At 43.6% G+C, this 23,778-nt stretch overlaps 1 pseudogene; it reads left to right on the forward strand.

The window, feature by feature from the left end:
- The first annotated feature begins 5,533 nt into the window (after positions 1 to 5,533).
- LOC103974997 (pyrophosphate-energized vacuolar membrane proton pump-like) overlaps positions 5,534 to 23,778 on the forward strand; it is a 37,562-nt pseudogene continuing 19,317 nt past the window's right edge.

A 23,778-nucleotide genomic window follows, 5' to 3' on the forward strand; every position in this document is an offset into this window, starting at 1 on the left:
TTCACCCGAAGAGAAAAAGATATTTTTATCAAATTTAATTTTGCTATTAGCTAAAGATCTTGGGAATGATGCCAAATAATGTTAATCCTACACACTTAACTCAATAATATGGATTAGATCAATTAACCCATCAATTGATTTTATCATCAAAATCCGAGATTCAACAGGATTTTTGAATCCAAGAGTTTCTATCAATAAGGCATATTGATAGGGGGTGTTTATTTAAACTCCAAGAGTTAAGGTTAACTCCATCATCAATTGGTTGTCATCATAAAAAAGGAAGAGATTGTTGAAAGATTGTTGAATCTTGTATTTTGATGATGAAACCAATTGATATGTGTTTATGTTTTAATCTACATTTTGAGTGACTCAGGATGCTTCGATCAGGATGAGACAATTAAAGCAGGTAAAATCATGTTGTGCAGGGGGAAAACATGTCAAAAGATTGGACGTCGAGCTGGAGGAACGGTCGACGTATCGACAAAAGGCTTCGGGTCATGGATTCAAGCATCGGGCTAAGAAGAGCGAATATTGTGCCAAGAATATCGGAGTTACGGAGTCAACTGGCCGATTGGGCAATCCGTAAGAGAGGACGATGCGCCAAAGAATCAAACGAAGCGTCGAGAACTAATAACATGCCGGACAACTTGATTATTGCTTAGTATTAATTATCTAGATCGAAGTATGTTTTACATGTGCAGGATTCACTACAATAGCAAGGCATATAGCAAAATGAAGTCCCAAAGTCAAGATCGAGATCATGTTGGGAGTTCGAGAGTTTGTCGGAAGTCTAAACGTTCGTCGGAAGTTTTGTCAGAACCAGCCGAGAAGTCTCGGAGCTTGCCAGAGAAGCTCATTAGAACTCGCCAAGAAGATCATTGTGAAGTCCAGGAGCTTTCTGGGAGTCCGCCGGAACATTGCCGAGAGATCGTCGGAAGTTCGTCGGAAGCTCGCCGGAAGAATAGACATAGGGACTTGTTTAGCTTAGCAAATGTCTTAGGATTTCGTAGTTAGCATGTAATTGGGCTTAGATTTGGGCCAACCCAATTAGGGGCTAGTAGGCCCATGTAAGAACTATGTTGGGCCCAATAAGAGGCCCAAACAGTGCCCCAAGAAGTCTCACCGTCGTGGCATAGTCTTCGAGACTATGTCAAGCAGTGGTACCGCCAGTCTGGGCGGTGGTACCGCCTAGCACTGCCCCCTAGGCGGTGGTACCGCCAGACCTGGGCGATGGTACCGCCCAAGATAGTGTTGTGTCAAACTGTCACTAGGTGGTGGTACTACCCAACGCAGGCGGTAGTACCGCCCGTGCCCGGGGAACCCGGGATGGGAAAGTTTTAGGCTCCAAGTTTGGATCAACTTGAAGCCTATAAATACCCCTCTCATCCCTAGTTAAAGCACACAAGTACAGAAAGATTAAAAGAGAGAAAACGTTGCTATGATCATAAGTGTATTCTCTCCTCTAGCTTAAACTTAGATTTCTGTTTAGAGAGGAGTGTGAGTGCTTGTAAGGATTATCTCCTAAACCCGGTAAAAGGAGAAGAGAGGTGCAAAAGGTGATTGGCCTTCACCTATTAAAGGAAGGCCTCTAGTAGACGCCGGTGACCTCGTCGGAGGAGGAAGCTGAAAGTGGATGTAGGTCACGTTGACCGAACCACTCTAAAACTACTGTGTTCTCTGATTTGCATTTTATTCTTGCCATTTACATACTGCATACTACTTTACTTGGTCACTATGCTTCCATACGCTTCCAAGTTATTAAGCTTCTGAAATTCGTTTTCATCGAAATCAGTTTTTATCATACGAAAGTTTTTAAACCTACGTAAATTTTACCGCTGCACTAATTCACCCCCCTCTTAGTGCGCTCTTGATCCTAACAGACGGTGGTACTGCTAGTACCCGGAAGACCCGGGATGAGACTAGTTTTGGCTCCAAGTTTGAATTCATCTGGAGCTTATAAATACCCTTCTCATCCCTTGTTAACATATACAAGCATTGTTAACATATACAAGCATAAAGAACTTAAAAGTGGAAAAATGTTGTAGCAATCACTTGAGAGATCCTCTCATCTAGTTCTAAAGTTTAAAATTCTATTTATCGAGGAGTGAGTGCTTGTAAAAGGTTGTCTCTTAAATCTGAGAAAATGAGAAGAAGGGTGTAAAAGGGTAGTTGATCTTCGCCCATTGAAGGAAGATCGTTAGTGGATGTCGGTAGCCTCGACGGAAGAGGAATCGGGAGTGGATGTATGTCACGACGACCGAACCACTATAAAACTTGGTTTGTATTTCTATTTATGCAATTTACCTTTACTGCAAATTGTCTTACTTGCATTCTTTCTTATTACACTCTTACGAATACTTTCAAGTTAAATACATTTCCAATAACGGTTTTATCGAAACGAAGATATTTTAAAATCGATATTTTTATTTGCTGCACTAATTCACCCCCCCTCTTAGTGCCGACTCAATCCTAATAGGAGTAGGAGCCCCTTTATATATAAGAAGATGAGATCTCTCCAAAATATAATTAAATATTTAATTTTTAAATTTTATTTTATTTTATTTTTACCCACAAAGATAAAAATATAATATATATACTATTTACTTCTTAAAAATCGCATCACTCATTAGGAAATAAATTAATTAATAATTTAATTAATTAGTAAAATTCTTATCTATATGATTAAGGAAATTAATTTTCTTAATCATACTATACAAACAAGGAAGTTAATAATCTAAATAAAGTAATACATTATATATAATAATTAATTAATACTTAGGGAGAAATTAATGACTCAGCAGGAGTCAACTGTTATTGGTCGTCTGAAAGCTCATATTACCATTTTTTTGCTTCTTTTGCAGTTGACTCAGCATTGCCTTCTGGGTCATTCTTGCAGTCTGCTGAGGACAAACTCAACATCAAAGATGTAGAGTGTTGTGTAAGATTACTATTGTTCTCTGCATTATGGTTGTGAAGCAGTCACCTTCGTGTTTAATCCAGCTTATTTTGGGTTTTTATTATGAAAAGTTGGAAATTGCACTTCAGAATACTTCACCCATGCATCATTGTTCCCAGGTGCTACATTTGTGGTTGGTAATGTTATTACGAAGCAGAAGTCTAATAATTGGATCAGAAAAAAAAGAAAATATTGGAGGACAAAACTGCTCCATTTTTTTTTTTTTTTTTTGGTAAGTAAAAGTAAATTGATTATGTGTAACGTTTCTACAAATAGCTTTGTCTATACAAGTCATAGACAAAGTCAGGTAACTCATTGAGTACACATGTGGTAGTTATGACTACACATGTTGTAGACTTTAACTCCTAACTGTAACGAGCATGTTAAGATGTGCCAAGACTACCATTGGTTACAGCATTTAACATCGTTGCCAAGATCTTTAGCTAATAGTAAAATTGAATTTGATAAAAATATCTCTTTCTCTTCGTGTAAAGTGCTCCATTTTGATATTATGCTCCATGCTCCATTTTGTTTATCAGAGATGGGTTGCACTGGGATTTATACAAGGAGAGTAAATGCAATTGAGTTTTGCTTCATATATTATGAAAGTAGGTATTGAGTTTTTAAATGGTCGAGTTCAGTTTTGACTAAACAGAAAGCAGCTTCCATGATGCTCAATAAAAAGCAATGAACAGAAGCTCATTATTGTATACAGTGATAAAGCTTCTCCAGAAAGAAAAGGGGAACATGTAATGCACAGTAGATTCTCCTGCTTGCTCTACAATAGTACCTTAGTGTTTACATGCTGAAAACAAAAGTATTTACTGCTTGTCATCTCTGCATGAACACACTGCACAAAACAATTGCCTTTTGTCTCATGTTGAAGCTCTGCATGTGGAAGTTCAGCAGAAGAAGAATGAACTTTTATAGGTAGCAGAATAAACAAAAGCAGCTGAAAGGGGGATCTCATTCATTTTGGAAGCATCCCACCACGTGCCATGGGATCTTTGTTTGGTTGCGCATCCATTCCCCACCGACCTTTGCTTGCCCAGGCAACTTTATCTTCCAAACTATGATTCCGATGCCAAGGCTGAGCTGATGAAGACAAGGCCTATGTGTCATTCTGAAGGGACAGTAGGATGTGCATCTCCTAAACGGAGAAAAAGGTTCCTTTTAGCCAAGTTTGTCGGTAAACTATGATTCAGTTTTCGAGGTTGGGCAGATGAAGACAACGTAATTTGTCACTTTCCCGACGAACAGTAGGCTGAGCATCTCCATCCATGGAGAAAGAGCTGCTTCAGGTTCTAAACAACCCTGACTAAGCCACGAGTGCCTTCATGTGATCTGCGTCCTGCATCTGATAATTTGCTGTTAAACTTATATTTGTCCAGTTATATCAGGAAACCAAGTCCACATTATTAAGAGTATCATCATCTCATGTTAAATATTCAGATTACTAGAATTGGAAAACAGAACAAAAACCAATCTCAAGTTTGACTTTGTCCCGTTCTTTGTTCTTCATCTATTATTCATGAAGCTAATCTTGTCTGTTGATGAAATCTCAAGAACTAATCGCCAACATGGTGCATGGTTGGTATGAACGATATTTATCCAATCTGCAAGAACAAAGCAACTCAGCTAGAGGTGGTCTATCTGATTCACACCTGAAAAGCTTCAAAGGTCCCACATTACACTTAGAGGACACATCACCCTTGAAAGGTTTCATGGATGATCTAGTCGTGCTATCTATCTATCAATCATCATCCACGAACAACCTCCTTCAAGATAGAGAGTAGTTACTCGCTCAACACAAAGTCTTCGGCAACCTCTTGTCATATCACTTTCCTCCGTGACGATTAGTCATCAGTCTCGTCTTTGACCGCATGTCTGCCACATTTGGCAATTTATGCAGAACAGCCCATGACATGGTAGAATTTAATGGAGTAAAGACCAAATTAATCCAATTCGGGAGGGAGATAATATTATTAATAAAAATAAAATCAATATTTTGATATTATTAGGAAAAAGAACATGACATGTTATCTTTTTGCGACACAAGTTAGCTCTTGCCTTGCCTGTGGGCTCCACAGATCAGGAGAGCCACGTCATGTGAGGTGCTAGTTGGATCGTTATTTTCGGGTACCCACTAATTCCTTTAGCCGCTCCAGTCCACCTGGCCGGTGGCCTACGCGACCACCACTGCCTCGTGGGTAGTCAAAGGGTAGAAATGCTATCCGTCCGGGAAAGGGAAAGGGAAAGGCAAAGGCGAGCGCTCGCCGCCGATGAAAAATGGACTCTCCTGGAACGCCCCGCCCACCTCTTTGCTTATTTCCCCGCGTCTCGACTGCATCCTTCTCCAACGGATCCAACGGCCAGGCAACACAAAATTCTACGTTTGCAGATAAACCCCCGCTCGATTAAGTATTTATATACTTTGAACTCTTTCCACGCGCTTCTTAACGGAGTCTTAGTAACAATCGGTATATTTATGATTGATGGAAACAAACAACGATATAACGATTCCGATGGCTTCACTTGTGTCTGATGTAACGGTATATGTTACAAATGTGTAGCACAATGCAAAAAAAAAAAAATATCCTACTTTGTATTTTTATTAATAACCCCCTAAACTGCAACATATTACGTGTAAAAGTTCATACTTCAGTGGCTCTTCTTTCTTCCTCCATTGAAAGGGTACCGTCTACCCTCAAAACCCTCGCTCGCCCTCCGCCACCTCCGTCGCTGCCGCATTCGCCGGATTTTCCACGACAGAAACCGCCAATAGGGGCGGCGATACTGATGGACATGATGACAGAGATCTTGATCCCGGTGGCCGCCGTCGTCGGGATCGCTTTCGCGCTCGTCCAATGGCTGCTGGTGTCGACGGTGAAGCTCTCGCCGGAGGAGCGGCCGCCGGTCGTGAGAGACAAGAAGAACGGGCACGCGGACAGCCTCATCGAGGAGGAGGAAGGGCTTAATAATCACAACGTCGCGGTAAAGTGCTCCGAGATCCAGAGCGCCATCTCCGAAGGTCTGGTCGCTCTATTTCATACCAGTCTTTCCGGATGTGACGCGTCTCATTAATTTCTTTCGTTAATATCTTGTGTATCTTGTGACAACAGATAATGATGAAGAAGCGATTTTCTAGAAAAAATGACTTCTCGGAGAACCAAAAGTGATAAATTTAGGAGTTTTTATTCGACTTCTCTTCTATTTTGCCAATTAGTGCAAGTTGTTCTTGTTAGAGTCAGCTAAACAAATTGTTTAGTGTTTTTTCTAATTGACTTGGTATCTATATCCTGTTTTGTTCTCTTTTATGCCGAATTTGCGTCTTTTTCTTTTCTCGACCAGTTATTTCCTTTTTGGAGTATAAAAAGGGAACCTTTTGAGACTTGGAATTGGTCTTGCTTTCTGTATTGTGAACAACAATATGCTGCCTCGTTGTGAATGAGATGCAGATCTCTCTCTTTCGATTGGACCGTAGAACTGGTCTCTGTGTTTGTAGCGTGACTTCTGTTCTAGTTTGTTTGCTTGTGACTAATCATTAATAACAAATCTTTTGTAGGTTCCTAGTATATCAAATCTTGATATATCAACTTCATTAGCACGTCAGATATGTCAGCTTCTAATTTCACAAAATTGCTGGTCATTATCTAGGTTTTAGTGTTTCATGTAACTACTTTTGTCATTTGGCGATGGACTCCTAATAATATTATTATGAAAAAGTTTATTGATGTAGGATGAGTAACAGTGGAGAATAAAAAGAAAGAAGAGAAAGATAATAACTAAAAGATAGAAGAAAAAAACTTGGATAATTATTAGACTTCCTCTGATTAAGGAGCAAACCGGATGAAAGTTTTGTACCTCCACACATCTCACATGTGAACGATGAAATCATTTCATCTAAAAAATAACTATCTATACAAGGCGGAAAAAAATTCAGTTCATTGACTCATCTTCTGATTAATATATTATAATATTTTAATATCTTTTTATATGCCCAAGTACAAAAATAAAAGGGAAAATACAGAAATAAAAAATATTATAATCGCATCAAATCAAATTTATAATACCTTCCCTTTGAAGAAGGTAATAATTCTAACTTGTGATAAAACCCTAGAGCCTAGTCCTAGTAAAAAAGGATCAACCTTCTTTTGATTTCTTGGAAGGGATCAACCTCCAAGTTGGCTAAAGGCTTTGAGTTGTATTTGATTGCTTGAAAAAAAAAGTCAAAGACATTATATATATAGAGTTATTTAATCCTTTTTTACTAGGACTAAGATTTTTAATAAAAATAAAAATAGCAATTCCTAATTTGCTACATCAAAGGATTCCTAACATAATTAGAAAAAACTCAAAAACTCCTACCATAACTAGAAAAAACTAAATAGGAAAATAAATATTAATATTAAATCCCTAAATTAAGCACTCCTAAAATTAAGAAATCCTAACGTTTCTCGCCTCTTTAAAACAGTCTTGTCCTCAAGGTTGAGCAACAACAAATTCTCGAAACTCCTTATCTAATGCTTTGTAAAACTTCCAAACTCCTTATCAATTAAACAAGCACCTCAATGATAGGATATCTATGACGTATCATAACATGTCGATCAAGTATGGCTTAAGGTAGGATTTGAACCTTACCAATAGAAGAAATATCTGACAAATGGTGTTGCATCACATCATTCTCACCTAACTTCTTTTTAAGGCAAGAAATATGAAAAACTAGATACATCTTAGAGCTTATTGGTAAGTCCAAGCGATAAGAGACTGGGCCAATACGTTCCAATACCTTATAAGGGGCCCAAAGAATCGAAGAGATAGCTTCATAGAAGACCGAACATTTATAGAAGTTTGCTTGTAAGGCTGAAGTTAAAGGAAAACCCAATCGCCCATTATAAACTCTTGCTCACTACCATGCTTATCAGCTCGTTGCTTCATTCTAGCTTGTGAGACTATGAGATTATCTCTTAGTAGTTGAATAATCTTGTCCCTATCAAGCAATTCCTTGTCTACTTGATCAACCTTAGAAGAACCAGGCATGTATTTTGTAATCATGAGAGGACGTCGACTATAAGCTACTTCAAAGGAGTTATTTTAGTAGAAGAGTGATAAGTGGTATTATACGACTATTCTGTCCAAAGAAGCCATTTCATCCACTCCTTTGGTTTATCACTGGTAAAACATCTAAAATAGTTTTGTAGACATATTGTCACGAATGGTCGTCGTGCACTCACAACAACTTCGTTCAACGAACCGTTCGTCGCTTTTGCATGCTTGGACAGAGACATGGCAGCTTGTTTTGCCTTGGTTTTGTATGTTTTTGCTTGTAAAAATACATGTTTGAACAGGTTGCAGTGCACAGTGCGACTACTCACTGCGCCAGGCCAAAAGCCCCAAAATAGCTTTGTTTTCGCGTGTCGCGGGCTGTTTTCTGCAACCCACTGCAATGCGTGAAATGTCAGTCATCTCAGCACCCTAGAACCCCCTCGGGTGGCATAGGGCTGATGGGGCTTCGGTATATTGTCAAGCGTTGAACAATCTTCAGAAGTTTGTATGTTTTCTTGATGGTAACTTGCCTTCACGCCCGGCACATGGTGAAAAGTTGTTTATAGACTTGCAACTGTTCGTTCTACCTTCTAAAGTCCTTATTTTCCTCCTCTCTCTCTTTTCTCCACACAAGGTGTTGGGTAATCTTGGGGGCGACATCACATGTGCAGTAGAATAATAAAAAAAATAAAATCCCCAAATTCCCAAATATGTGTTTGTCGTCGTGCGAAGATTGGTGCGCCAAAATCCGTGAAACTTAAAACTGCATATAGAACAAATTATGTTACCTAGGGAGATCGTATATCCATGAATCCTTGTAGATCTCTAGGAGAGGGTGAAGGAGGTCAAGCGCCCTCCTCTCTAATGGTGCTCCACACAGCAAGGCTGCGACGACGCTCCTCAAAACTTCAGGCTTGCTTTGAGGTGGAGGGGTGTATGAGAATAGGAGAGATAAGCAAAAGCTCTAGCATATGAACCACTGAATCCCTTTTATTTATAAAGGTCCCCTGTCAACTTAACCCTAATGGATCCTCCCCTATTGGGTATTGGATCTTCATCCAACTACCCAAGCCTCTTAGATTAGTGGATCTCTATCCAATAATATCTTATGGGCTTTTATTGGATCTCGTCCATGGGATCCAATAATTTAGGGGCTTATTGGATATCTAATAAGATAGGAGCTCCAGCGGATATCTTATATCTGAATCTCTACTCATCGTAACGCCTACCATATGCGTGTGACCCTCTAGGCCCAATATCGAGCTGGCCGTGAGTCATACCTGTCAGAACTCCTTCTGGCTCAGTGAATTATTATCTCCATAATAATTCACTCAACTTATCGACTGCGGACGTACTAGGCCACTACGCCGCAGTCCCTAGACGATACAGGGGAATCCAATCCATCGGACCTGTCTGTCCTCAGTTACCGTGTACATATAGTACATCATCCATCTAATATCCCAGAGACCGTATACCGGGCGTGGTGCTATCAAACCCATATGGTTTCTACTCGAGTCTTGCTCTAATCGAATTCTCCCGGAGAACTCTTTCTCTCTCAATCTGAATGACCCTGGCCAGGGATTTGTCTGAGCAAGAACACATGAGATATTCCTCTCATGACACCGAGAGTGGATGATCCTCTATCGACACTCAATAGCCCTCGTAAGGTTGACTGCCACTCCCGATAACCGACTGTACTAGATCTGGGATATCCAAACCTATAAGTCCGGTATCAAAGAATTGAGCACTCATACAGGACATCCTTAGTGTCTCATGTTTAAGGACCAGATACACCACTGGACTACGAAATCACTGTTTGACAATAAGGTATCATCAACCATCCAGCATTCTATAAACGGATCAATCAGTGAACTCATTCTCCAATGAGCACCTGTACTGTATCCCTAGTGTCCTCACACGAACAGCTATGAGACCAGCTGCATCCATCATATAGACGGGTATACAGCACACCAGTCCGTTCGGTTATCTCGATGTCTCTCTCAAGTATAATCTATGACCGAGATTATTTAGGATCTATGTTTAAAGTTGAATCGGTCTTATTATCGTGATCTCATCACGATCCGATTTCCATTGCACAGATCCAAAGACATCACAATATATACATGCATATATGCAGTAGTCAATATAAAGTGATAAATATCAAAATATAATAAACAAAAAAATTGTGTGTCAAGTCATACGTGTCATCACTCATGTGATTGGCTTGTTGGGGACCTATGACTAGCATAAGGTGCTTGCTGAATTGCTTGTAAAGCTTCCCTCTTTGCGAGACGTCGAGACTTGTCTGTCGCTCATTTTCAATCTAATCAACTTTCTGTTTTATAGGTCCTTCGGGACCTGTACAAGGTTGCAACTAGGCTGAACCTTTGCCGACGCATATGTCGCAAGGACGCCTCAAGACTTAGGCAATCCCAGCTAAGTCTGAGAAGTTGGCGCAAGGGTGCGTCGCGACTTAGGCAACTCAAGCTAAGTTCGCGTCTTGGCCATAAGGGTGCCTCACGACTTAGACAATTCCAGCTAAGTCTGTGACATTGTGCTATCAGAGTGGGCAAGCAATTCGAGCAAGCAGCGAAGGAACTTCACAATTTCGCCATGGTAAAGCATCGTGGCGAATCAAGCAAGGCGGGGCAAGCCGGACCTTTGCCCCAAGCAACCGCAGGTGGGCTGCAAGTGCAAACTCGCTCTCATGTCGTTAGAGCCGCTTTGGAGGATCGTGGCAGCGAACATGATGAGCGAGAAATTGGCTACTCTCTACGAGCGGAGGAGGCATAATCTGGAGCGCTAACCGGGAAGAGGAGCCATAAAGAGAGACTCACAGCGGCGAAAACCCGCTTGAATGTTCTTGAAGCGAGCTTGGAGGAACTCTACCAAGGCCAGCGAAGGCTTCTTGGGGTAGAGAGCTCGCAAGAAGAAGCTGAATCCCAAATCGACAAGGTCGAGGCCCTAGTCGATCGACTATCGGGCGACACCAAAGACTCTGTGCAACATCTGCAAGAAGTCGTGGCAGAACTCACTTCCAGGGTGACCATGTTCACAAGGGCACTGAATGCGGGAGGAAGCAACACTCGCATTGCGCCGCCACAAAAACTTGAGGTCACCCGAGCCACATTGTTATGGAGGTGCTCCAGATGGCCAAAGAGCTCAAGAATTTTTTGTTCGACATGGAACAATACTTTCGAGCTATGAATGAGGATGCCAAAGTTTCGATAGCAGCCATGTATTTGAATGAGGATGCAAAACTTTGGTGGCGAACCCATTGGGAGGAGATCCAACAAGGTCGGTGTCGGATGGACACGTGGGAGGACTTAAAGCGAGAGTTGAGAACTCAGTTTCTACCCGAGAATATAGAGTTCGTCGCAAGGAGGAAGTTGAGACAACTCCGCCAAAGTACTTCCATCTGAGACTACGTGAAGCAATTTTCTGCGCTAATGCTGGACATATAGGACATGTCCGAGAAGGATAAGCTATTCAGCTTCCTCGATAGTTTGAAGCCATGGGCTCAACAAGAACTGCATCGAAGGAATGTCTCCGATGTGATCGGGGCAATTGCTGCCGCAGAAAGGCTCACCGACTTTGTTTCCTCTGAGGACCCGGGAAAAAGAAGGCAATATTCAGGAAACTGCCCTCCAAAATATTCTCGAGGGAAGGAGCCCGGAGGCGAACAGAGGAAGAAGGTTCCCACAAAGGGCCAAGCTCAAAAGGTAAGGCCCCGAAACCTAGCGGATGATTCTTGTGCGGAGGGCCGCACATGGTGAGGGAGTGCCCACAAAAACAAGCACTCAAGGCCTTAACAGCTTCTATCCATCCCCCTAAATCGGACAAGGGCAAGGCTGTCGCTCTTAGTTCGAGTAGTTCAGAATCCAGCAGCGACGATGAGGAGTCACAAGGACCCCGAATGGGGGCAATGCGTTTGTTGATCGTTATGCGGGGTCAAGTGGGGGAGAACATGAAAACAAGGCGACAAAAAGCAGGAAGTAGCGAGCTGATGTACGTAGACATTAAGCTCAATTGCCAAACGACCTATGCAATGTTGGACACGTGCACTACTCACAACTTTATTGCCGATCGAGAAGCAAAGCGACTTGGGCTGATCTTGGAGAAAAACCCAAGTCGAATGAAGGCGGTGAACTTGGAGGCCAAGTGAATCTCTGGGTTGGCAAAGGGAGTTCCCATCAAGATCGGAACATGGAGCGGAAGCACAAACATGATAGCGGTGCCACTGGACGACTTTCAAGTGATTCTTGGAATGGAATTCATGAACGCGGCGAAGTTGGTGCCAATGTCGTTCCTAAACTCCCTATGTATGATGGGAGGTAATGACCCCTGTGTGGTTCCCGTCTCTTAGAGAAGAACCAGGGAACCCCAACAGATATCGGCATTACAATTGATGAATAGGGCACGAAAAGGTGAATTAACATTCGTGGTTGCTATGAAGCTAGAGCCACTCGACGAGAAGGCCATTCATGAACCTACTGTGGTGGCGAACATCTTGAAGGAGTTCACAGATGTTATGCCACCCGAGTCGCCAAAGACTCTACCGCTATGTAGAGGCGTGGATCATCACATTGAGCTAGAGCCAGGAGTGAAGCCTCCAGCGAGACCACCCTACCGCATGCCCCCTCCAGAGTTGGCAGAGCTCAGAAAACAGTTGGGTGAACTATTAAGCGGTGGTCTCATCTGCAGTTCTAAAGCACCATTCGAAGCTTCAGTTCTCTTTCAAAAGAAACAAGATGGGAGCCTTCGACTATGCGTCAATTATCGAGCCCTCAATAAAGTGACAGTGAAGAACAAGTATCTCATCCCACTCATTGCGGACTTGTTCGATTAATTGAGCAAAGCCAAGTATTTCTTTAAATTTGACCTTCGGTCGGGGTATTGGCAGGTGCGCATTACTGAAAGTGACGAAGTGAATGTTGAATCTCAGATTTTGATGATGAAACTAATCAATATGTGTTTATGTTTTAATTTACGTTTTGAGTGATGTAGGATGCTTCGATCAGGATAAGACAATTAAAGCAGGAAAATCATGTTGGGTCGGAGGAACATGTCAGAAGTTTGGACATTGGGCCGGTGGATCGGTCGACGTATCGACAGAAGGCTTCGAACTATGGATTCAGGCATTGGGCCAAGAAGAGTGGATATTGCGGCAAGGATATCGGAGTTGCGGAGTCAACTGGCCGATTGGGCAATAGGCCGCAGGAGAGGACGATGCGCCGAAGAATTGAACGAAGCGTCGAGGGACAAATTGTTAGAACCCTTGTAGATTCTAAACTTGGGGTTGATCTCTTTAGGGGATCGGCCTCCTTGGAACTCTATAGGGGTTCCTCCCTCCAAGTTGCTGCTCAAAGGCTGCAGAAAAGATTCATCTATTGCTTAAGAAAAGAGAAGGAATACATGGCTATTTATAGGGCTTCTAAACCCTAACTCCTAATAGGACTCCTACTTAAGACTCTTACTTCTAACCAACTCCTAATAGGACTCCTAGTCAAGACTCCTATTCTCTTACAACTCCTAATTCTTCTCTAAGAAAACACCTCCTATATGAATGCTCCACTCAATTAGGACTCTCCTAGCTAGAGTCCTAATAGAATGTCCCTCTCAATTAGGACTCTCCTAGCTAGAGTCCTAACAGTTTTACATGAATGTCCCTCTCAATTAGGACTCTCCAAGCTAGTCCTAACAGACCCGCCCTCTTCAAATCAGCCTTGTCCTCGAGGCTGATGATTCGTGAATTCTGGGAAATTGATCTTCAAGTCGTCATAGTTCTCCCAAGTGGCATCTTCTATTGGTAGGTTCGCCCACTGTATTAGCACTTCATTAGTGGGTTGTCGTCGTTGAGTCACGATCCGTCGATCAATAATGGCACTTGGCTGGGTCTGGAGTTCTCTTTGGGTAGTCATATTTGGTGGGTGGCTTTGGGCTGTCTCCAAGCACCTATTTAAAACTTCCGTCTAGCTGTTGGTTTGTGGGTGATATGTCGTACTCCTTTTCAATTTAGTACCCTGCATATAGAATAACTTTGTCCAAAATCTGCTCTTAAAGATGCAAGTAGAATTTGTCACAAACACAATGTGTCCCTTATAGTATAATTCTTTTTAGTCCCGATTGTAATGAGCCACGGAGCTTGGTGCTTCCTCCAATTTTTTTATAATCTTACTAGTCTCTGAATCTTCCTGCCATTCTATCTTAATATCCACAAGGAAGTCGCTGGTCGGAAGTGAAACGACCGAAACTTCAACTTGCTCGGGTAGTTGCGAAAGCGCATCTGCAAGAACATTCTCTTTCCTCTTTTTGTAAGTTATATCATAATCAAATCCAAGAAGTTTTGTTACCCATTTTTGCTGCTCAGGGGATGATATCTTTCGCTCCAAAAAGTACTTGAGGCTTTTATGATCGGTTTTAGTTTGAAATCGTCGGCCAATCAAGTAGCGTCTCCACCTCGTTGATGCGCGCACAATGGCGAGCATCTCCTTATTATATGTTGACTTATTTTGATGGGAGGGAGATAATGCCTTGCTAGTGTATGTGAGTGGTCGACCATCTTGCATGAGAATGACTCTAATTCTGACTCCAGATGCGTCGGCCTCAATAATGAAGGGTCGGTTGAAATCTAGTAGTGTTAGCACCGGTGTCGTCGTCATGGCTGCCTTAAGTTTGTCGAAGGCAGCGGAGGCTCTGTCCGACCATTGGAAGACATCTTTTTTCAGTAAGGAAGTAAGTGGTGCACTGATATCTCCATAGTTTTTCACGAACTTATAGTAGTAGCCTGTTAAACCTAGAAAGCCATGTAGCAATTTTATGTTCCTCGGGGTAGGCCAGTTTTGCATTGCTTCAATTTTGAAGGGGTCCACCGTCACACCTTCCTCTGATATGATATGCCTAAGATATTTCACATTTTGTTGAAGTAAGTAAAAATTCATAGTGGCTGTTGTGTGTTCGAAAGGTGGTTTTCGGTATGACTTCTTCATACCCTCGTATTTGATAATACCCCGATCGAAGGTCCAGCTTTGTGAAGATTTGTGCTCCCTTTCATCTAGCAATTCATCTGCTATTGGAATAAGGTATTTGTTCTTGATGGTTATGCCATTGAGAGCTCGGTAATCAACGCATATTCGCCATGTTCCGTCCTTCTTGTGTACAAGTAGCACCGGTGAAAAGTAGAGGTTGCAACTTGGCCGAATAACTCCTGTTTCAAGTATCTCTTTTAAAATCCTTTCTATTTCATCATTCTGGAGATGTGGATACCGATATGGCTGAGTATTTGCTGGAGATTTGACTAGAAAAATCATTATACAATGATCATGTCGACAAGTAAGAGGTTGGTTGTGCGGCTCGTCAAATATATCTGAAAATTCAGCAAGCAAAGGAAATAGGTTTGGAACTTCAAATTCTTTTGGCTCTCCTTTAATTTGTTGCTCAAGTTGTACCAAAAAGCCCCTACATGCTTTATGCAAAACCTTCTCCATTTGTTGTGTGCAAATCATCGTTACGTCGCCCTCACGTTTCCCATGCAGTATCACCTGTTTCTCCTTACTGTAAAATTTTATAAATAGTTGCATAAAATTCCAAGAAATATCACCTAATGTCATCAACCATTTAATTCTGAGTATGGCGTCATGATCATCAAGAGGGAGGAGGAAGAAATCTGCAATTATCTCTTGGTCCTGCAGCAACAGTTTCACCTGCGGGCACCTATGATCACACTTCAAAATCCGTCCGTTGGCGACCTTAACGACTAACCTGCTGCAATTCTCAATAGGTAAGTTCATATGGACAGCAACCTTACTGTTTAGGAAGTTATTAGTGCTGCCCATTGTCACGGACAAACTTCGAAACAGGATGTTTGATGTAATGCTTATGTATGTCCGTGTCTTTTGGCATGTTCATGCCTTGTACAACATATAGAGGGGCGGCCGAAGGCTTAATAGTCCCATTTTAGTTGGGTTGGTGGCCTCTTTAGGCTTGTAAATAAAGGTTGTGTCATGTGGACACGTGCGAGAGATTCTCGGTCTGTAATGGACCATTTTACCCTTTGTTGTGCCACTATTCAGAGCTTGTAAAGTCTGTTTGTAATTTGCATTGTCTATGAAGTGTTTTTCGGAGATGTTTGCTTGTGGATCCCGATTGAGGCATTCTCTCTAGCCCGTTCTCTCTTTTGTTGGTCCTAAGGGACAATGGGAGACTTCGGGGAGGCTGACCTTTGCAGACGGACATGCAAGGGTGCCGCACGACTTAGGCAAAACCAGCTAAGTCCGTGACAGATGGTATCAGAGCGGGACAAGCACTCATAGAAACACTTAGCATGCAAACGTGGGGGACCTAGCGGGACTGCGTTGAGGGCAATCAGCACACGCGCGACCGTTTGAGGGAAAACGGGCATGGAGATGTAGGGAAAAGGAGTCGCTCGGAGGAGCGGGCATCTGACATTGGCATTCAGAGGAATGGCCAACCCTTCGCGCAAGAGGCACCATGAGAATAGACAAGCTTGGAAGAATTTGGAGCGCACAAAGGTTGGGATGGGATGGCTGAGTTTGAGCTACGGCTCAACGTTGACAACCATACTTGATGGTGCTCAAGGCAAGCGAGGCGCTTGGTAAAGGATGAGACCATTCAAGGTGGAATGAGTTGCTCAACGACCAAAAGAGTTCTGCAAAGTTCACAGAGGTGAGGGGAATTGCTAACTCGAAGAATTTGGTACTCATGCATGGGCTTGTATGCGGACGATGGAATGTTCGTGGCCATCCCAAGGCGACCGAAACTCGGCGCCATGGAGCATTGAAACTTTCTCTTCGGCATGTGAAGGATACGTCCGTAGGAGGCTGAAGTGTGCAACGAGTTCAGCATGTTGCTAGGCCTTGAGGGGTGCAGCGGGGACTATATTGACGGGGAGTCGCAATCTAGCAAGTGCGTTTGTAGGAGGCAGAACAATACACAGTTGCTCCAACGGGATAGTTATCCAGGAGGGATAAGTCCCGGCTCTCCAGAGGGAGAATCATGTGGGATGGACCTCACATGTTGAGGAGGAGTGCCTCAACAAACAACAACTCCACGAAGCTCGATGGACTGAGCAAGCGGCGAGGAGTCGTCGCATGATCTCACTTGAGAGAATGCATTGGTGGATGCATTGCGAGATCAAGTGGGGGAGCGACCCAAAGCAACTTAAATGAAGGCACACTTGGAGTCGATGTGGAGATCGGACTCAAGGGAGGGCTGACCCATGGAATGGTGGGCGCGAGGGCCACCATCAACTCAATGTGAAAACGAGGAGCGGAGCAACTTGGGTGTAACTTAGCGAAGTACTCAAGCCGCATGAAGGGAGCCAGCATAGAAGTTGGAACGTGGAGCAGAGGCACAGTGCTTTCCTTAGACAGAGGTCAAGGACATGAACTCTTGTAGAGGCAAGAGTAGGATCATGTTGTTCCATGGGTCCTTCATTCTGATGGAGCGGACTCATCTTGCATGGTGCCAAAGACGAAGGGAGCTTCGGGGCACATGCACCTTATCTCGGAGAAGCATTTGATGGAGGAACTAAGGCGACTCAATTTGCGGAGGCGAAGTTGGGTACAGAAGGCCTTAGCACGGGGCAAGAGGATGCAGAGGCGGGTACTCTTGAAGAATATGCCACAATGTTGCCATTCGAGTTGCTATGAAGGAAGCGGTGCATAGCGGAGATTGTGCTGGTAGGGGCAGAGGCCCAGGATCCAGACAATGGTGCACAAATTACAGTGAAGTCGGTGGACTTCGGGAGCTACTAGGCGACGGACTGTCCTAGAGCGGTGCTTCATCTAGGTGTGACCCAAGAGTGGGTGGATGAAGGTCGATTGCTAAAGGAGCGAACGTAATTGAAGGTGGAGGAGACCCTACGATGTATTGGCAGAGGCCACACATGGAGGGTTCACAATTCGAGTTTATTCCACAAGGATCAGAATGCAATGGAGATGTCACCAGGAGGCGACATGGTGCAGCGGATCATGGTGGAACAGTTCATGGCAATGCGATACACACGACATAGTCCCGGGAGGGACTAGATCATATGGAGGTATGATCGGGAGCTACTGGGAGTTCCACTTCGGTGAACAACACGACGGTAAGAAGGGCTATGGATTCAAGGAGTGAAGGCCATGGTACCGCAGAGACGGGTCTTCCGTGCGTGTATCGAATTTTGCATCGGATGAAAACCTTGGTCATCAGTATATGGGGGCTAGGTTCCACCAAGGGAAAAGTTCGAATGCAAGTACCAGTGAGTTCCATGGGAGGAACTTGATCATGCAGAGGTATGATCGAAGCAGCTGGAGAGTTGGACTGCTCCAGAGCTCATATTCGCTTAAGGGAGCCCAGCAAGTCAGAGGACAAGGCCGAGTAAGCGAACGTTGCTACCAAGGAAGCTAAGGAGAACAGAATCGGTGCAAACCCTACAACGTGATGGTAGAGGCCATGCATGGGAGTTGCAGTCTGTCTTTCCATCGACCAAACGAACTGCTTAGAGAACACAGAGGTGTTGAAGCAGGGGGTCGAAAGGGGTGAGGAAGCGACGATGAGTCTAGAGGGACTTAGCTACCCAAAATCAAGCATCAGTTAGAATGGAGGTGGACTCAGAGGAGTGCCACGGAGACATATCTACTGATCGTGAAGAAAAGGGATGCAGATGCGAGGCGACGGATAGTAGGGCCATGGGCATGGCAGCGCCATGGTACCGCAGAGGCGGGACTTCCATGAAAGTCATTGATCCCTTGCTCTCATGGAGAGAGAGCGCTTGGTCGTGAAAGGGGCCGAGGAGGTGGAGAATGCAGAGGCAATCTCCAAGTACCGAGACAAGGCTGAAGGGCAGAGGCCGAAGAACTTCGTAAGACCGGTGTCAATGTGCTTCTCATCAAGATAGCCGAAAGTGAAGGACTTCGGGTCATGCAAGAGTGCATAACCAAGGAACGAAGCAGGCAGTACGCAGTACTGTACCTTTGCTACTCAGTGGAGTAGGCGGCAGGGTTGATGGAGAAGACGGTATAATCCCAGAGACGACCAAACCTATGAGAGAATTACTCCAAGTCGGGATGAAAACTTCCTGCATTCCAGAAGTTCAATGACATTGAGAAGGTGAATCACAGTAACTAACTCAACGCAAGGAGTGCAAACACTTCAAGTGCTTCAGAAGTGTGAGCAAAGAGCAGGCGAAGGCCAGTAACCAGCTCGATGCATGAAGTACAACCTCGAGGAGGCGGGCGAAGTCAAGTAACCTTTGCCTTCTCAACTCTTAAGAGAATGGGCGAAACCGAGTACCCCAATTCTCTTATCTATCCAGTAGAGGAGCTCTACACAAGTTCAAAGACCCTTCGAAGATAATGGAAGACAATAGTTGTCAAATCCTCACCAACGGTGATCAGTGCTACTGAGAGTAGATTGTCCGCTTCATTTCCTAACGAAATGTCAATCGAAAGCGGAAGTGATGCGAACCTACTTGGATGTGACAACTAAGTGAAAGAAGAGTCAATGAGCAAATTTTGTGGAGGAAGGACCCAAAACTTCAGAAGTTTGCGAGACGATGCTCGTTAAAGCTCCAACAAGCATCCACCCAGTTCAAGCAGCATGAGGAATTTGAGAGACTGGCGCAGTAAGGATGGTCTTTTCCTTCATTTGGGGGATCCGTAGGAATCAACAAGGATCAACACAACTCAGCCAACCCCACACCAGAGTCAGAGTCATTGGTGAGTTGAAGCAACATAGCGGATCAAAGGTTCGACTACTCAAAAACAGCAGCGGAGAGCAGCAAGGAGCCAAGAGGCGCATTGTAGCTGGAGCAGAAGATTGAAGACTTGGCAAAGGCGAGGAGTTGCAGTGTCGACAAAGGCTTCAACGAGGACGTCGAAGGAATAAGTGGGGGAGAATGTCACGGACAAACTTCGAAACAGGATGTTTGATGTAATTGCTTATGTATGTCCGTGTCTTTTGGCATGTTCATGCCTTGTACAACATATAGAGGGGCGGCCGAAGGCTTAATAGTCCCATTTTAGTTGGGTTGGTGGCCTCTTTAGGCTTGTAAATAAAGGTTGTGTCATGTGGACACGTGCGAGAGATTCTCTGTCTGTAATGGACCATTTTACCCTTTGTTGTGCCACTGTTCAGAGCTTGTAAAGTCTGTTTGTAATTTGCATTGTCTATGAAGTGTTTTTCGGAGATGTTTGCTTGTGGATCCCGATTGAGGCGTTCTCTCTAGCCCGTTCTCTCTTTTGTTGGTCCTAGGGGACAATGGGAGACTTCGGGTAGGCTGACCTTTGCGAACGGACATGCAAGGGTGCCGCACGACTTAGGTAAAACCAACTAAGTCCGTGACACCATGTCGATGAGAACAGTGATCGGTTGTTGTTTGAGAAGGTCTCCAACTTTCATCGTTTGCGGGTTTGAGTAGCCAGCTAATGTATGTACTGTAACTTTGGTCGATTGTGGCGCTTCTTCTGCATCTTTTTCTTCACGTTCAAGGCTCTCTTCTGAATGTTCAATGACCTCTTCTTCTATCGGTTCAATCATAAGAAGTCCTCCTTTACTACAGCGATGCTCACGGCTCCACGGCTCGTCACAATGCCAACATAACCCCTTTGCATATCGCTCCCGAAGCTCTTCTCTTGTTAACCTCTTTGGTGCAGGGACTTGGTCGACAGTAGGGGGGGCTGAGGGCTTCAATATTACTGGTTGAGGAGCGACCCTAGTCCTCCGAGCTTCATGGTTCAATTGCTCCTCTTGATATCGTGCGAAAGAGATGGCTGCCATAAGCGTGTACGGTTGTCGCGCTTTAACTTCTCCTCGGATCTCCGGCTTCAAGCCCTCAATGAAGCTCCTCAATAGCTATTTTTGAGACCAATCATGAGTTTGATTAGATAACCTAACAAACCTGGTTTGGTACTCCTGAATGGTGGAAGTTTGTCAGATCTTTGCTAGTTGTCCATCAATATTCTCGTAATCGGTTGGTCTGAAGCGGATCAGCAGTCCTTCTTTGAATTGTTGCCATGAAAGGACTCCATAAGTATGTTCAAACCAGTCAAACCACTGTATAGCATCCCCTTCAAGATGTATAGCTGCAATTTTCACCATAGATGCATCCGCGGTTTTGTGGTACTGAAAATATCGCTCTGCGCGCGAGATCCAACCAATCGGGTCTCCTTCTTCCCATCTAGGGAAGTCCACTCTCATGCATGGATAGTTGGGTTCAATAATAGAGCCTCCCCTCCCTTGGAACTCATCTCTTCGAGCCTGGTGCGATTGGGCAAAGCTCTCTCCGTGATATGATTTTTTCGGGCTTAGTGGTCGGCCCAATCTGAGTTCGGTAAAGAGCGTCCGAATCTTATCCTCCATTCGCGCCTCCAAGGCTTCGAATTTAGCATTGATTGCCTCCTTAGATGCCATAGTATATGCCTCCAAATCTATGATGTTAAGATCTCTCTTTTGTTGTCAGGTTAAAGGCATGTATAGTTGTGAGAAGTGATGGTCGAAAGGATTGGTGGATCGATGGATGTAGGCTATGATTTAGGCTTGTTTTGTGGCTGTTTTGGGTACAGTTTGAGGGTGTGGTTTAGTGGAGTTTTAGGGCTATGGATGAATGTTTTGGATCTGTGGTAGATGGTAGTAAAGGTTTGATAGAAATCAGTGGAAGTTGCAGCAAGTATATGCTGTCTTGTAAGAGTAGAATTGTCGTCAAAGAAACAACGGTTTCTCGACGTAATTTCCACCAAAAACTTGAGAGAATTGAGGAGGGAATTGATAGCAAAATCACAGTTTATATGACAGCAAGGATATCTAATTTAATCAAGAAAATTTCGGCAGTATAACAGCAAGGAAATTGGTGCAAGTTGCGATTGCAGAATTCTCGTCGAAAAATTTCAGCGGGTTACGACGAAAATTTGCAGCAACATAAAATCGTTTTTAGAGATGAATTTCTTAATAGATCAATCTTAGATGGAAGCCAAGATGATCTATGAAGTGTATAAGAAATTTCATTCAAAAAAGATTGCAAATAGATGGGTTAAGGCAACAATATGCGGCTGAAATTTTCAGCAGCACAGATTTTTAGGTATAGCATATTAGAGGTAAAAGATCAGTGGTTTATATTGAGAATTTTTTGATGAAACCAAAGGGAAATCCACTGTTAGGAAGTGTCAAAGCTATCATAAAAATTTCGTAGAGATTTGGATAGAAACAATGTAGTATCAAGATCAAACAAACAGTGCTATGCGGCTGAAATTTTACGGTGCAGATTTTCAAGTATAGCAGATTTGACGTAAAAGATCAATGGTTTATATTAAGAATTTTTTGAAAAAACCAAAGGGAAATCTGCTGTTAGGAAGTGTCAAAGATGTCATAAAAATTTCATAGAAATTTGGATAGAAAAAGCATAGTAGCAAGATCAAACAGATGGTACTATGTGGATGGAATTCTACAATGTATCTTTCGTCGTAGAGATGAAAACTTTGTGAAGAAAGATTTATGCAGCAATATAGGAACAGTTTTTTTTTTGGATTTTTGAATAAGGATAACTAAATTGCAGCAGCAGTAAGGTAGGAAACCAGAACCTGTTGCAATTCACGGGGAGATCAAAGGATTATCCGCGGTGGTGGAGATGATGGCGGAATTCGGCGACGATCTTTTAAGCAATTGTGGGAATTGCTTTGGGCGGTTGTGGAGGGCTGATGGATGGCAGTGGAAGGGCAGCGAGATGCCAAGAACGCTACTATGATACTAAGTGTTAGAACCCTTGCAGATTCTAAACTTGGGGTTGATCTCTTTAGGGGATCGGCCTCCTTGGAACTCTATAGGGGTTCCTCCCTCTAAGTTGCTGCTCAAAGGCTGCAGAAAAGATTCATCTATTGCTTAAGAAAAGAGAAGGAATACATGACTATTTATAGGGCTTCTAAACCCTAACTCCTAATAGGACTCCTACTTAAGACTCTTACTTCTAACCAACTCCTAATAGGACTCCTAGTCAAGACTCCTATTCCCTTACAACTCCTAATTCTTCTCTAAGAAAACACCTCCTACATGAATGCCCCTCTTAATTAGGACTCTCCTAGCTAGAGTCCTAATAGAATATCCCTCTTAATTAGGACTCTCCTAGCTAGAGTCCTAACAGTTTTACATGAATGTCCCTCTCAATTAGGACTCTCCAAGCTAGAGTCCTAACACCAATGACATGCCGGACAACTTGATTAGATGCATAGGATTAATTGTCTAGATCGAAGTGTGTTTTACATATGCAGGATTAACTATGATAGCTTGAAGACGTAAAGCAAGTCTACCGGAGTCAAGTTCGATGGGTGTTCGAGAGTCCGCCGAAAGTCCGAAGAATCGTCGGAAGTGCTACCGGAACCAACCGAGAAGGAATCAGGGACTTGCCGAAGTTTTCGGAAGTCCGCCGAAGAGATCGTCGGAGGTTCGCGGAGATCACCGAGAAGGTTCGGCTACTTGCCAAAGACTCGCTGAACTTGCCACAAGACCTGGAGCCTGCTGGGAGTCCGCCGGAAGAAATCCGAGGGTGTATCGGAAGTCCGCCGGAAAGCTCGCCGGAAGGAAACTCGACGTTGCCGGTTAAAAACCTGCTTAGGACTATGTCTTAATTTCATAGTTTGTATGTAATTAGGGTTAGGATTAAGGGTTAATCCTATAACCTGGTTAGGGGCCAATTGGGCCCTAATATAGACTGGTTTGGGCCAAATTAGGAGCCCAACCAATGACCCGTAAGGTCGGGCGGTGGCACTGCCCAGAACCCGAGAGAT

Source organism: Musa acuminata, chromosome BXJ1-6, assembly GCF_036884655.1.
Source record: "Musa acuminata AAA Group cultivar baxijiao chromosome BXJ1-6, Cavendish_Baxijiao_AAA, whole genome shotgun sequence".
Taxonomy (NCBI): domain Eukaryota; kingdom Viridiplantae; phylum Streptophyta; class Magnoliopsida; order Zingiberales; family Musaceae; genus Musa; species Musa acuminata.